Source organism: Orcinus orca, chromosome 3, assembly GCF_937001465.1.
Source record: "Orcinus orca chromosome 3, mOrcOrc1.1, whole genome shotgun sequence".
In the NCBI taxonomy this organism is placed as follows: Eukaryota; Metazoa; Chordata; class Mammalia; order Artiodactyla; family Delphinidae; genus Orcinus; species Orcinus orca.
In genome coordinates, this window is record NC_064561.1 from 32,208,248 (window position 1) to 32,221,774 (window position 13,527).

Consider the following 13,527-nt stretch of genomic DNA (forward strand, 5'->3'; position numbering starts at 1 on the left):
TTCACAATAGCCAAAATGTGGAGACAAAGTATCCATTGATAGATGAATGGATAAACAAAATGTGCACACACACACGCACAGAGGAATATTATTCGAAAGGAAGGAAATTCCAACGCATAAAAGAACGGCATGGATGAAAACACTATGCTAAGTGAAATATGCCAGTCATAAAGGGAGAAATATTGTGTGATTCCACTTAAATGAAATACCTAAAGTAGTCAAATTCATAGGGGCAGAAAATAGAATGGTGGCTGCCAGGGACTGGGGATGAGGGTAATGGGGGGTTAGTATTTAATGAGTACAAAGTTTCAGTTTGGGAAGATTAAAAAGTTAGGGAGACGGATGACAGTGATGGCTGCACAGTGACAGAAATATACTGAATTCCATGCTTAGTTACCAGCACTTGGTTAAAATGGTAAACTTCATGTTATGCGCGTATTACCACAATAAAATAAACACACACCGTATAAGCAAACACCTGATTCCAGACCAGTTTAAATCCTAGGATTCATCCATTGGAACAATGATCTTCTCTGGGTCACTAAGTAGATCTCAAACTTAGGGTCCTAGAGTGGGGACAGGTTGGGTGAAGAAAGCAAGGTGTTTGCTGTTGTTTGTATTTGTTTTTTTTTCATCTCCTCCTATCCTCTTCTAGTTCTAGCTGTCCAGAGTTCAAGTCTAAAAGGGAGGAGAGAGGCATAAGGGCCAATTTCAACGGAATAAGCCAGTCAATTCTGGCAGGGATGTTTCATGTCTTGTTCTGGCTTGGTCTGATCTGACTGCATGTGGTGGCCTCTGCTGGGATTTGGTTTCCAGGTGTGGTGTGCTCTTCCAAGATTTCTCTCACTCTGCTTGGCTCTGCTCTCTCTGCAGTCCTGTAGCAAGACTGCTAATTCTGTAACTCAGCAAGTATCCAGGCAGGGAGTGAGATGCCAACCTCTCTTTAATGTTGCCTGTAATTTACTTCAAAATATTTCAGTATAGACCGTGGGATATAATGACTTGTGTACTGAATTCATTCTCTTGGAAACAGTCTACATTTTATGCACTTTAATCAGAAATGCATAGTCCACTGAAGACTAGCTACCATCTGAAGACTTCAATCAGAGATCCATGGATGGCTAAGACAAGTATTGTAAATATCCCTGCATAAATCTTCACTAGAGGATTTTTTAACTAGGATAAAGTGTTTGAAAATAAGTTTTTACTTATGAAAAGAGTAAAGTTTAACTCTGGGGGTGGCTAAAATGTCTGCCCTTGCATAAACAGGGTGAAACAGAAAGAATACGGCCACCCTCACAGCCTAACATAATTAGAGAAATATCTTTAGTCCATAACCCTATATTCCCTCCTGCCCTTCCCCCATTTCAAACCCATGGAAGGATTGTTAACTTGATTCAATTAGAACACTAGGTGATCATGCCATCAGAGCGCTGTTGCAAATTCTTCATGCAACCACTTGTCAAAATACCTAATATAGTGGGAATTCCTCAAGCTTACAGAAAAGGACGTATGACTATCTTTGCTTGCTAATAAAGTTTGCATGAGTTGCAAAAGTTGTCCCAGGCACATAGTAGGTGCTCAATAATGTTTGTTGAATAAATGAATTGCATAGGAATGTTAAAATACCTACTACTTTTTTTGTTTGCAAAAGGGAAATGAGGGTGGTCTGAGAATTGAGCAGTTAGGAAAAAATTATAAAGTGAAATCTAGTACAAAGTGACAATTGGCTGTAGCTAGCTACCTGAATAAGTAGATAGATAATTGAATGGTTGGTTTCATTGTTGCTTCTGTCAGTTTGTAATGGTTAAAGAGTTCATGTACCATTCTCTTTACATTCCTATCCTCTTCTTAGAGTTGGGAATAATGCATCCTCTTGTAACACATTCCATAGGACACCAAGTTAAGTATCTCCCTTGAGCCCAATTACACCCTCTTGCAAACAGGAACCCTGCTACTCTCCTGGAGTCATGGAATCTCAGAGGAATAGCAGCTGCAGTAGCAGCTGTAATGCTGAATAGAACCTTAATAGCCTAGGAGGCCAGTGAACAATGAATTAAAATAAACCAACTATAATTAGTAATAAAAGCCTTAAAATAACTGTACTCGTTAGATAGTATTGGTCATATCCTTGCTGTGTTCTGGAAATAATAGAATTATTTTTTTCACCAATGTAACTACAATAGTAATTAAAAGCTGATTTAGGATCAAAGGCAACCTCAAGGTTATAAACATTAAGTCGCGGGCTCTGAAAGTGTTAAGTATCTAGTTCATTTCACATCTTTACCTTTTAAAAAGCAAGTGGTAAGGGGCTTTTGGAGCTTGTTTTTAAAAAATGAGCAAAATCAGCTAACAAGTGAAGCAAGTCACTCATTTTTTTTTTTTTCCTAAGAGGTTTTGGGGAGAGAGGACACAAGGCATCCTGAGGGGGGAAGAAAAGTTTGTTTACACTGTGTTCTCTATCTGGAGAAGGAATGTTCTAATTGCTAACCTCCATGATATAACACATGAAAGAAATTTGGAAATGGTGATGAATAATGTAGGCAAAAGTAGTTGAATGATGCTAAGCTGAAGAGGTGAGATTTGATTAGGCTGAGAAAGTTCTACCCGTTTCTGTGTGGTACAAATACCTACGGTTGTAGTTCTCTGTTTCATAATCATTTATTGTCATATTTTTAAAAACTGTATACTTGATGAAATAATCATCTCTAGATACAAGCACAAAACCCTAGCAGTGAGAATGTATCAAAATCATTAAGGGCGATGTTAAAAAAAAAATGTCGTATTAGATACAGTGTTTTGGAATCAGCAATAATATTGTATTAACAGGGAGTTTCCAAAGGAAACACAGGGTAATCTCAGGTGGCTGGTATTGGAAATAGTGAGCAAAACAAAGTCTTGTCCTCATGGAGTTCAGAGTCCAGTGTGAGAGACAGACATTAATCTACTAAGGACACTGATCCACATACAATGACAACGCTAAGTGCTACACACAGAAGTCCAGGGGGCCAGAAAAATGTAGGGCAGAAGAATTAGCCTAGTCAGCGGAAGGCAGAGAGGCAGTCAGAGGACGAATCCCTGAAGGAGAGCTCTTTGCTGAGATATGTAACATGACTACTAGGTAAAGGGGCCATGAAGAGGGGCAGGAAGTGGACAGGAGTCGGGTGATTTCAGCCTGTGCAAAAAAGTTCCACAGCTAAAGGTAACATGGCACGTAAGAGGGACTTAAAAAAGCCACTTTTTTTCCATAACAAAGGTGTTTTGAAAGTGTACTGATTCTGTTAATTAGGAATGGCCAATCTATGACATGAGTATTTCCTCTTCTCTATACTGTGCTGCTGGCATTCTTTACTGTTGTTGAGACATAACTCCAGAATCTTTCTACACATAGCAATCCAGGAATTCACCAAAGCAAGCAACATCCTATTTGTTAGCCCTATCACAGAAGGAAGGAAACGAGTCTTTACTAATCTGTAGTTCCCCAAGGTCTAAGTGCCTTTCATATGCTAAGTCCTCAATAAACATTGAGTAACTCAAAGCACAAAGGAAGATCATGAACTATGACAGTGACAAGATCGTAAGTTATGACGTATTATTTGTTAAAAAATATTATTGAGCAGCTACCAACTGCTAAACTTTTTTTTTTTTCCCTGGTTCCAGTGGATAGAATCACAATCAAGACAGATAAAAGGGGATAGAATCACAATCAAGACAGAAAAAGTCTTTAATCTTATGAAGGATATATATGTTAATGGGGTCAAAAGAGATCATAGTAATGTAATTAAATCAATAAACAAAAATGGTAGATTGTGTAAATGCTCTAACGATAATAAATGGATTGATGACAGAACAACATATGTTGGTCAAAAAAGCCCTCTCGGGCTTCCCTGGTGGCGCAGTGGTTGAGAGTCCGCCTGCCGATGCAGGGGACATGGGTTCGTGCCCCGGTCCAGGAAGATCCCACATGCCGCGGAACGGCTAGGCCTGTGAGCCATGGCCGCTGAGCCTGCATGTCCGGAGCCTGTGCTCCACAACGGGAGAGGCCACAACAGTGAGAGGCCCGCGTACCGCAAAAAAAAAAAAAAAAAAAAAAGCCCTCTCTAATTAGGTAATATTTGAACTGAGACCTGAAGGATGAGGACAAGTGCCCTCTGGTGAGGCATAGACAAAGAGATGCCAGACATAGAAATCTCAGGGTGAAGAAGGGCTGGGATATTCCAGGAAAAGAAGCAGCTCACATTGGCTGGAGAGTGGTGAGCGAGCAGGAGAGAGGTGTGTCAGGGGGCTGGAGGGCTAAGCAAGTTATGCAGGGCTGTTTAGGTCCAGGTGAAGAGGTTAGATTTTCTTCTGAGACCAAGGGGAAGTGAATAAAGAGTTTCAGGCAGGGGAATGACATATTTCACAAGGATCACTCCAAATGTTTGATGTAGAAGAACTGCACTGCAGAGGGGCAAGCATGATAGCAGGAAAATATACCCTGATCACCAGTGATCACATGGCTCTGTAAACAGAGAAAGTGTCTCTGTTTTGGCTACAAGGGATAAATTAAAGAAAGCAGAACAAACATGTCAACATACTGAAGTGAAAATGAAACATTTGCCAGAAAAATATTATGGCATGATCAAGTTATCTAACAGAAACAAAATAAGTAAAAAATGTATGAATAAATGAGTGGATGAATAAATGAGCAAATCAAACCCAAACATGAACTGAGGCATTTGTTCATACATGGCATCACAAGTAGAATACCTAGCTTCACAAAGGTGCTTTTGATACTAACTATAACTTGTAACATGAGCCTATCCTTAATTCCCATTCCATCAGGCAAATATTTTCATATTTATATATAGGCATATTGCTTTGAAAGCAATATTTGTCTATTATCTGGCATCAAAAAAAAGTGCATGCTTCAGATTAACTTTTTACTGGAACTACAAAGGAAATTCTTCTAATGATATTCTGATTGATGTCAAGGAACACACTGTTTTAATTCATTCCAACTGTGACAATTTGTGTTCATTTCTTTTCCCCATCAGAGAGTGTACCTTCTGCTTGTGGCCACCTGATTCTTGACACTAGGTTATCCACAGTCACGATTTCACCCTGATCCCTGATTTTTGACCTTGGCTTTTTGACCTCTCCCATTTCTTACCAAAAGAGTAGTACTCTTTTGGCTTCTGACCTAAGCTTTTCTCATTAGCAGGCACTAATGAGCACTTCAGTCAAAGCAGAAAGAAGACCTCGTCACACTTCTACTTCTCTTGGAACTTATGTACTGCCAGGCCTCACTACAAATCCAAAGAACATTGGGATCAAAATATATTTACAGACTTGTCATCACACAAATAAAAGGTTCTACTTTGGATATATCTTACGAACTCAGCAGAAGCCCACAGCATTTGAGTCAAACAAATTTCTACCTTTTTTCACTGTATCTTTCATAGAGTTACTGGAATAAATGAACATCCAACATATTTAAAGTATCTATTGCGTTCCAGACACTACTCCGTTTACCATCTATTTCCTGATTTAATCATGATAACAAGGTCAAAAGATGGTTTCTATTATACTTCTCACTTTACAGGTTAAGAAACTATAACCTGACTATGTTAAATGGCTGGGCAGTGTTTTACAGTTAGAAAAATGGTCAACACAGATTTCATCTCAAGCCTGTATTGCTCTAAAACACTCACCCTTACTTAGCTACTAGCTAGACTGTCATCCAGGAAAGAAGTGAAATGCTTATTCCCCCATGCTATATACCATGCTTTATTCTTTTGTTTAAAAAAAGATTTAATTTATGCCATAACACAAAAATAGGATGTTTTAAGGAAAAAAAATCATGTATGAGTTGAAAGCTTAATTATTATTATACCAGCTTATCTAGACAAAAAGATTTAAAGTATTAATAACAACATTAATTTTCCCCACAGATTATTTTGGGATTGACATAATGTCAAACAGCAGGCCAGCTGTTCAAATTATAAATCACCAATTCTTAAGAAAAGTGTCTAAAACCCAAGTTACACCTTTAATATATTCAACTGAATTTTAGCATCATGGCTAACTTTTCTCACTCGAGTGAATTATCTTTCATTCTGTCTCTAAACATGATGGGAAAATGTTTATTTTCAAACAATGTGTTATAAAATTTGCAGAATATTGGAAATTCTGCTTCATGGCTAGAAAACTCAGTTTCTTTAATAATTCAAACCTCTGTCTTCCTAGGTGGGCTTTGCAATTGCAATGAAAAGTTAGGAAGCATAAGACTGCCTACCTTCCCCAGGAAGCAAACTCTTAGCATACCGATCAGAACATTTTCCTCTTTGTCTTCAATGGATCAATACTACTGAGGCTGCCAAAGTATCTACCCAACAGAAGACTCCATTTCAGAATTCACCAATGAAATGTCTTCAAACACAGCAACTGAGATGATCTGCAACTCATAAATTTCTTAGCTCCTCTGACCATAGCTTACATGTACCTAATATCAAGAGTTCTTATTCCAAGTCTTTTACATTATAGCAATTTCCTTTGGGATTATATTGCAGTAAGTAAAACTCTCTTTGGGAACTATTTAATTTCTCCTCAGCTTGTTCTTTTTCCTAACCCCTCCTCCCCAAATCCCACAGACTTGTCAGTTTTAGAGTTGAAGTATCAGCTTTATCATAGAGTTTATTCTCTGTAGGCATGAAAAAGCAAAACCAAAGTGAAAGAAATGAAAAGAAAGAAAAAACCCTGGAAATCTCTAGAAAGCACACATATATACATACACACAAACAAGCCATCTTATAAGAAAAACAAAAAAGACCAAAAACTCCACAAAAAAAATACAAAATTGTCTCATGTCACAGGTTCAAAAGTCAGACATTCCCATGTTTTTTAAAAAGTAAAATGAATGACAATAAACAATGGTAAATTCCTTTTAGTTGTAGGATTCTTTAGTTTTCAGAGTGTTGTTACATATGTTATCTCATTGCCTTTTTAAAACCTTTGAACAAGTCTAGTGTAATGTGCCTCGATATTATATTACGTTTCTATTTTATGAAAGAAAACTGTAAATAAGGTTAGATATTCAAAAAAGCAAAACAAACCACGTACTAAAGAGAGAAAAGGCATCCATGAAGACAGCAAAGACAGTTGAGCTTCGAAAAAGCACAAAATGAACTACAGCTTGGAACTTTTCCAAAATCTCATTCACCAACTGGCTAACACTTCGATTGAAACACACTGGGTGACAGGAAGAACTCTCAGGGTAAGAACCACCAGCTCTGAGACAGCCTCATTAGAACACGTCAAGTCTCCCCTCCAATATGAACATTCTTTCTCCTGTGCAAAGGTGTAATAATATATACAACAAATGAAAAGGGCACATGGTCATGTGCGCATTTAACAGAATAGCCAAGTCAGGATGGTTGCTTAGCTGGAAAGCAAGACCACACCAATGAAGAATGTAAACATATAAAATCGAAACTTGATGGAGGCATAGACGGTGGACTTTATGATGTGTATGGATATCAGTATAATTTTTTTCAAGTTTTTTGTTATCAGTTCATTCAATCACTTAACCAACTTTCTTTAAGCACCTACATGTCAGGCCCTGGGGGTTACAAAATGATTAAGGCACCATCTTTATCAGTAAGAAGCTCCTGGCCTAGAGATGAAATCAAGGAGTAGGAGAATTATGATAAGTGATAAACTGAGAGCATAATGAGGCCCTGGATAACTAACTTAGCCTGGGAGGAGGGAGGAGCAGCTCTTGGCATGCCTTTTCCCCCCCATATACGTGAGCAGCAAGAAAGGTTAGAATCCTGACCGTGAACAAGAAAAATACCAAATGAGGCTACTGCTGATTTGCATATTCACTTAGGAACAAGCATTCACAGATGCTTCGATTGCGTGAACCCAGAAGTGGGCTTTTGGTTTATGACACACGTGCTGTCATTCCAGGGGATTACCTGGAGAAGAGCTTCAACGGGGGCTGCTCTCAAAACACCATACAGAGCCGTCTGGATGTCCTTGTTGAATCTGGAAGACACGAAGAGCATCGACTAAAGCTATCAGCTTACCTCAGACACAAAGGTAGTGCTGAGAATAAGTGACAAGAAATATCCACACCAAAAAGATCTGCCCACCTAACACCAAGGACAGATGTGGATTACAGGTTTATCTCAGAACTGACAGGTTTCTGCATTTCAGAAGCATCATGCCGGAGTGGGTGATGGAAGAGCTTTGCATTAATAAAACCAAGATCCCGATTCACTGGGAAATCTTGGGTTTCTTTTTTGATCTAAACTCAGTTTGGAAATACTAGATTAACCCGATAGAGCCAGTTTTCTTCTGTCTCAGTTGCTGCTTCCATGAGAATTTGAGCAGATTCTGAAATGCAATGCCTGTCACTATAACCATTAACAAACATGATATGGAAAGTAAAGAAAAAAATGTCTTAAAAAAAACAAACTAACATTTTTTTTTTTTAAACCACATCTCTAGCTTTTAATAGTTTTGCTTTCCTCCCAAGCTATTTATTTGTCTCTCTGTTGGGTGACTGTATACATTTCATCATTTATAGAGAGATAATCATTAAGTCATTATTTATCTTAGGTTCAGACTTAATTCAATCTAGCGCAAAGGAACGCAATGAAACAAGCATTATGAAAGCTGCAAAACAGGACACCTTATTTTGTGTCGATATCCCCTGAGTACACCTTTATATTGCGTTCAATCTTACATGAGAATCTTAAGAGAATTTACAACAAACAACAGAAACATACTTGTGAATCTCCCTAATGTTGGTAACACAAGTTAGAAACAATAGCAACAACAGAATTACATTTGGGCCCTCTCCAAGCATAAGCATGAAAATGAAGGTGACAACATTTAGGGATATGCGCAAGTAGAGAAACCTGATGATTTTATCAGGCTTTTGCATAACTTTGGGACTTTTCTTTGAGTTCTGATAGGCAATCGAATGAAAACTGTCAATTGTGATCATTGGAAAATACTTAGCAAAATCTGATACTGGAGCTCTAAAATGCTTCTCACTACATTTCTGGAACTATAATCGTAAAATAAACCCAGGGGAAAAAGACAGATATGTTGGCCCCTATTTCCAAAGTAACCGTCCTAACCGCTAATGTTTAATGAATGTCAGCTCTAGATAGCTTTACTTCTTGGGCCTAGTTTTTCAAGAAGGAAACTGAAACTCTCTGCATAAAACTGTTTTGATGGGCATGATAGTTTTCTTTGCCTTTGAAAGGAAGATAACAATAATTAAGCACTTAAAACTTCCATGGATGAGGTTATTTTGTTTTCCTATTAAAAAAAAAAAAATCATCAGGCTCTTTGCAAACAGGACCTAATTAATACAACTGGTTTCCTCATAATCATCAACCTCTCAGGACAAATTTTGTACTCTTGATGTTCAAGGTGCAAGGAATTCCTTTAGTCTTAATTTAGGGAGAAAATCACTGGCCACCAGAGTTTACCAAATACTACTGTCAAGAGATAAACTCATAAGAATGACAGGTTTCATTTACCAGAAAATATTAAAATCCTGTCAATGTGATTTCTATCAAGAAGGTTTTCACTGAAATAATAAAAAATGAATGAAGGAAATCAAATGGAGTCATCTAGTTAAATATTCATCTTCTAATCTTTAGGGAGGTGTTTATTATACTTTGAACACCTGGCCTTTGGTAGCACGCTGTCTGATTTTAAACTTGTTATCCTGCCATAGCAAATTCCAAGAGGGCTGTAAATTAAGCCCATTATTATGAAAAAGCCAAAGTAACAAAGTGCCCTCCTTCTCAATCCAGGAATGATCTAAGGAAACTGATTCTAAGAAAAAATGCCTAGATACTTCTAGGGCCTGGGCTTAGGGGAAGCAAGTGAAGCTGCTATAGTGCAAATCGGAAGCAGGCCCTTGCTCAGAGGTGCTGAGATTCTCCACTTGCATGACATTCACAGGACAGGTCTCCTTAAATTTTGCACCCTGGGCACCTCATTCACTTTAGCCAGGTCCTGGCCCTAAGTCCTCTGGCACTTGTGACGATGGGATTTAATTTTCCAGTTTTACTGATAAACATGAAAATAACAATAAAAATATGTATCATGTATTTGAGAGAATTCTAAGACAGTATGTTCTCCACAATTGCAACTTAGATAAGAAAACATGCTTTTTGACACATATGATAGAGAAAATCAATGCAGAGATCTACAATAAGTAGAAGGGGTGAGAAATGAGGCAAGGTGTGAAAAGAGAACGCTTCACAGGCTATTTCCTAACCTCATTCCCCATTCCCCGCCCTTGCAGGAGGTACACTGGACAGAAGCAGTCAGTTGTGCTAGGGAAAAAAACGAGTAGATTTGGGGAAGAAAGAAAAGTAAAAAAGAAAGAAACACAGCATGCATAAGGCACAGAACTTAAGAAGGCATATGACTGACTCACTGAAACAAAACAAAAAGTAAAACAATCAAAATGCCAAGGTGGAAGGTGGAAGGGAAATGGTTCCAGAAACCAGGATTTCACTCTTTGATTCAAATCTGAATCTTGTCATATTAGGTGAACTTTTTGAAGGAAGTTAATTGCTGTGAAACAGGTTCCTCATCTATCAAGTAAGAATGAGAGAAACAACAGTATATCAAAATCATAGCAATAGTAACCTACTGGAGTATTACCCATGTGCCAAGCTCTTTGAATAAGCATTATGTCAGTACTGTGGCAAAGCCCTGGGAGACAGATATTGTTCCTAGCTACCAAAAAGGAAATTCTGATGATAACATAATGCATTACATTATAAACACACACACACACACACACACACACAGCATAATGATAATATAATACATTATTTTATATATATACATATATATACACATATGTATGTATACATGTGTGTGTATGTATATAAAGCTCTTAGTGAGGCATCAAGTTGTGGAAACTCAAGAAAGCGTTCTTATGGTGGTAAATTAAAAGTCTATTTACTGAATCCTATTTTAATATAAGCAAAAGTTTTTAAAATTTCTTATTTGGCTCATCTTAATGTATTAGTTTATCTTTTTCCAGACATTCTTCCATCAATGTGAAAAGAATTAGCAAAAGAGGAGCAATAAGCATTGTCACCAATCTTCCCCAAAACGTATGACTAGAATTGAGGCTTTGGAAGTCCCAATGAATTCACTGACACTTATAAAAACAGAACATCACTGGCGTTAAGATACAAAGGGTAAGAAAGGGAGAAATTGGAGGCGGTGGATTTTCACAACAATACAAATGAAATGCTAAGAAGCTTAGTGGTCACACTGACAAAGCCAAGGCACCTGCTCTTGCTGGTGGCAAACCTAGATTGCAGGGACAGGGTTAGAAAACAGACTGAGGAGTTAAGATGAACACTGGGACTCGACAACCATCTTTGTTGGAACCAATAAATTTCTTGGGAGGTTGTGAGTTGACAAACAGAAACAAAATCCCCCAAGTGCTGTCAGTGGTTGTATAGTACAGATACCTGCAGTTAATAATTTTATACTGTAGGAGTTTCAGGTTTCAGGTGTAAGTTGTTTTGTTTTGCATTGAATTTTTATATTTTATCAAGGTCAAAATGTATATAACTTTTTAAAAATAGATCTTTATTGGAGTATAATTGGTTCACAATACTGTGTTTCTGTTGTACAACAGTGAATCGGCCATATGCATACATATATCCCCATATCCCCTCCCTCTTAGGCCTCCCTCCCACCCTCCCTATCCCACCCCTCTAGGTGGTCACAAAACACCGAGCTGATCTCCCTGTGCTATGCTGCTGCTTCCCACTAGATATTTTACATTTGGTAGTGTATATATGTCGATGCTACACTAACTTCGCCCCAGCTTCTCCCCCGACCCCATGTCCTCAAGTCCATTCTCTATGTCTACATCTTTATTCCTGCCCTGCCACTAGGTTCATCAGTACCATTATTTTTTTTTATTCCATACATATGTGTTAGCGTACGGTATTTGTTTTTCTCTTTCTGACTTACTTCACTCTGTATGACAGACTCTAGGTCCATCCACCTCACTACAAATAACTCAATTTCGTTTCTTTATATGGCTGAGTAATATTCCATTGTACACATGTGCCACATCTTCTTAATCCACTCATCTGTCGATGGACTCTTAGGTTGCTTCCATGTCCTGGCTATTGTAAACAGTGCTGCAATGAACATTGTGGTACATGACTCTTTTTGAATTTTGGTTTTCTCAGGGTATATGCCCAGCAGTGGGATTGCTGGGTCATATGGGAGTTCTACTTTTAATTTTTTTAAGGAACCTCCATACTGTTCTCCATAGTGCTTGTATCAATTTACAGTCCCACCAACAGTGCAGGAGGGTTCCCTGTTCACCACACCCTTTCCAGCATTTACTGTTTCTAGATTTTTTGATAATGGCCATTCTGACCAGTGTGAGGTGATACCTCATTGTAATACTGATTTGCATTTCTCCAATAATTAGTGATGTTGAGCATCCTTTCATGTGCCTCTTGGCCATCAGTACGTCTTCTTTGGTGAAATGTCTATTTAGGTCTTCCACCCATTTTTTAATGGGATTGTTTTTTTTTTGATATTGAGCTGTATGAGCTGTTTGTATATTTTGGAGATTAATCCTTTGTCCGATGTTTCATTTGCAAATATTTTCTCCCATTCTGCGGGTTGTCTTTTTATCTTGCTTATGGTTTCCTTTGCTGTACAAAAGCTTTTAAGTTTAATTAGGTCCCATTTATTTTTGCTTTTATTTTCATTACTCTAGGAGGTTGGTCAAAAAAGATCCTTCTGTGGTTTATGTCAAAGAGCATTTTTACTATGTTTTCCTCTAAGAGTTTTATAGTGTCCAGTCTTATATTTAGGTCTCTAATCCATTTTGAATCTATTTTTGTGTATGGTGTTAGGAAGTGTCCTAGTTTCATTCTTTTACATGTACCTGTCCAGTTTTCCCAGCACCACTTATTGAAGAGGCTGTCTTTTCTCCATTGTATATCCTTGCCTCCTTTGTCATAGATTAGTTGACCATATGTGCGTGGGTTTAACTCTGGGCTTCCTATCCTGCTCCACTGATCTATATTTCTGTTTTTGTGCCAGTACCATACTGTCTTGATTACTGTAGCTTTGTAGTATAGTTTGAAGTTAGGGACCCTGATTCCTCAAGCTCCGTTGTTCTTTCTCAAGATTCCTTTGGCTATTCAGGGTCTTTTGTGTTTCCATACAAATTGCAAAAAATTTTGTTCTAATTCTGTGAAGAATGCCATTGGTAGTTTGATAGGGATTGCATTGAATGTGTAGATTGCTTTGGGTAGTATAGTCATTTTCACAATATTGATTCTTTCATTCCAAGAACATGGTATATTTCTCCAGCTGTTTATGTCATTTTAGATTTCTTCCTTCAGTGTTTTATATTTTTCTGAATACAAGTCTTTCGCCTCCTTAGGTAGGTTTATTCCTAGGTATTTCATTCTTTTCGTTCCGATGGTAAATGGGACTGTTTCCTTAATTTCT

The 13,527-nt window shown here is 37.9% G+C and overlaps 1 protein-coding gene across 4 annotated transcripts in view; it reads right to left on the reverse strand.

The window, feature by feature from the left end:
• The window catches only part of LOC117195387 (teneurin-2-like), a 739,625-nt gene that overhangs the window by 714,202 nt on the left and 11,896 nt on the right, over positions 1-13,527 (reverse strand). For all 4 annotated transcript variants that reach the window (XR_007476209.1, XM_033432121.2, XM_033432125.2 and 1 more), the window contains exon 2: positions 7,959-8,028. The gene's annotated coding sequence lies outside the window, so the exon portion shown is untranslated. The remainder of the gene's footprint in view (positions 1-7,958; positions 8,029-13,527) is intronic.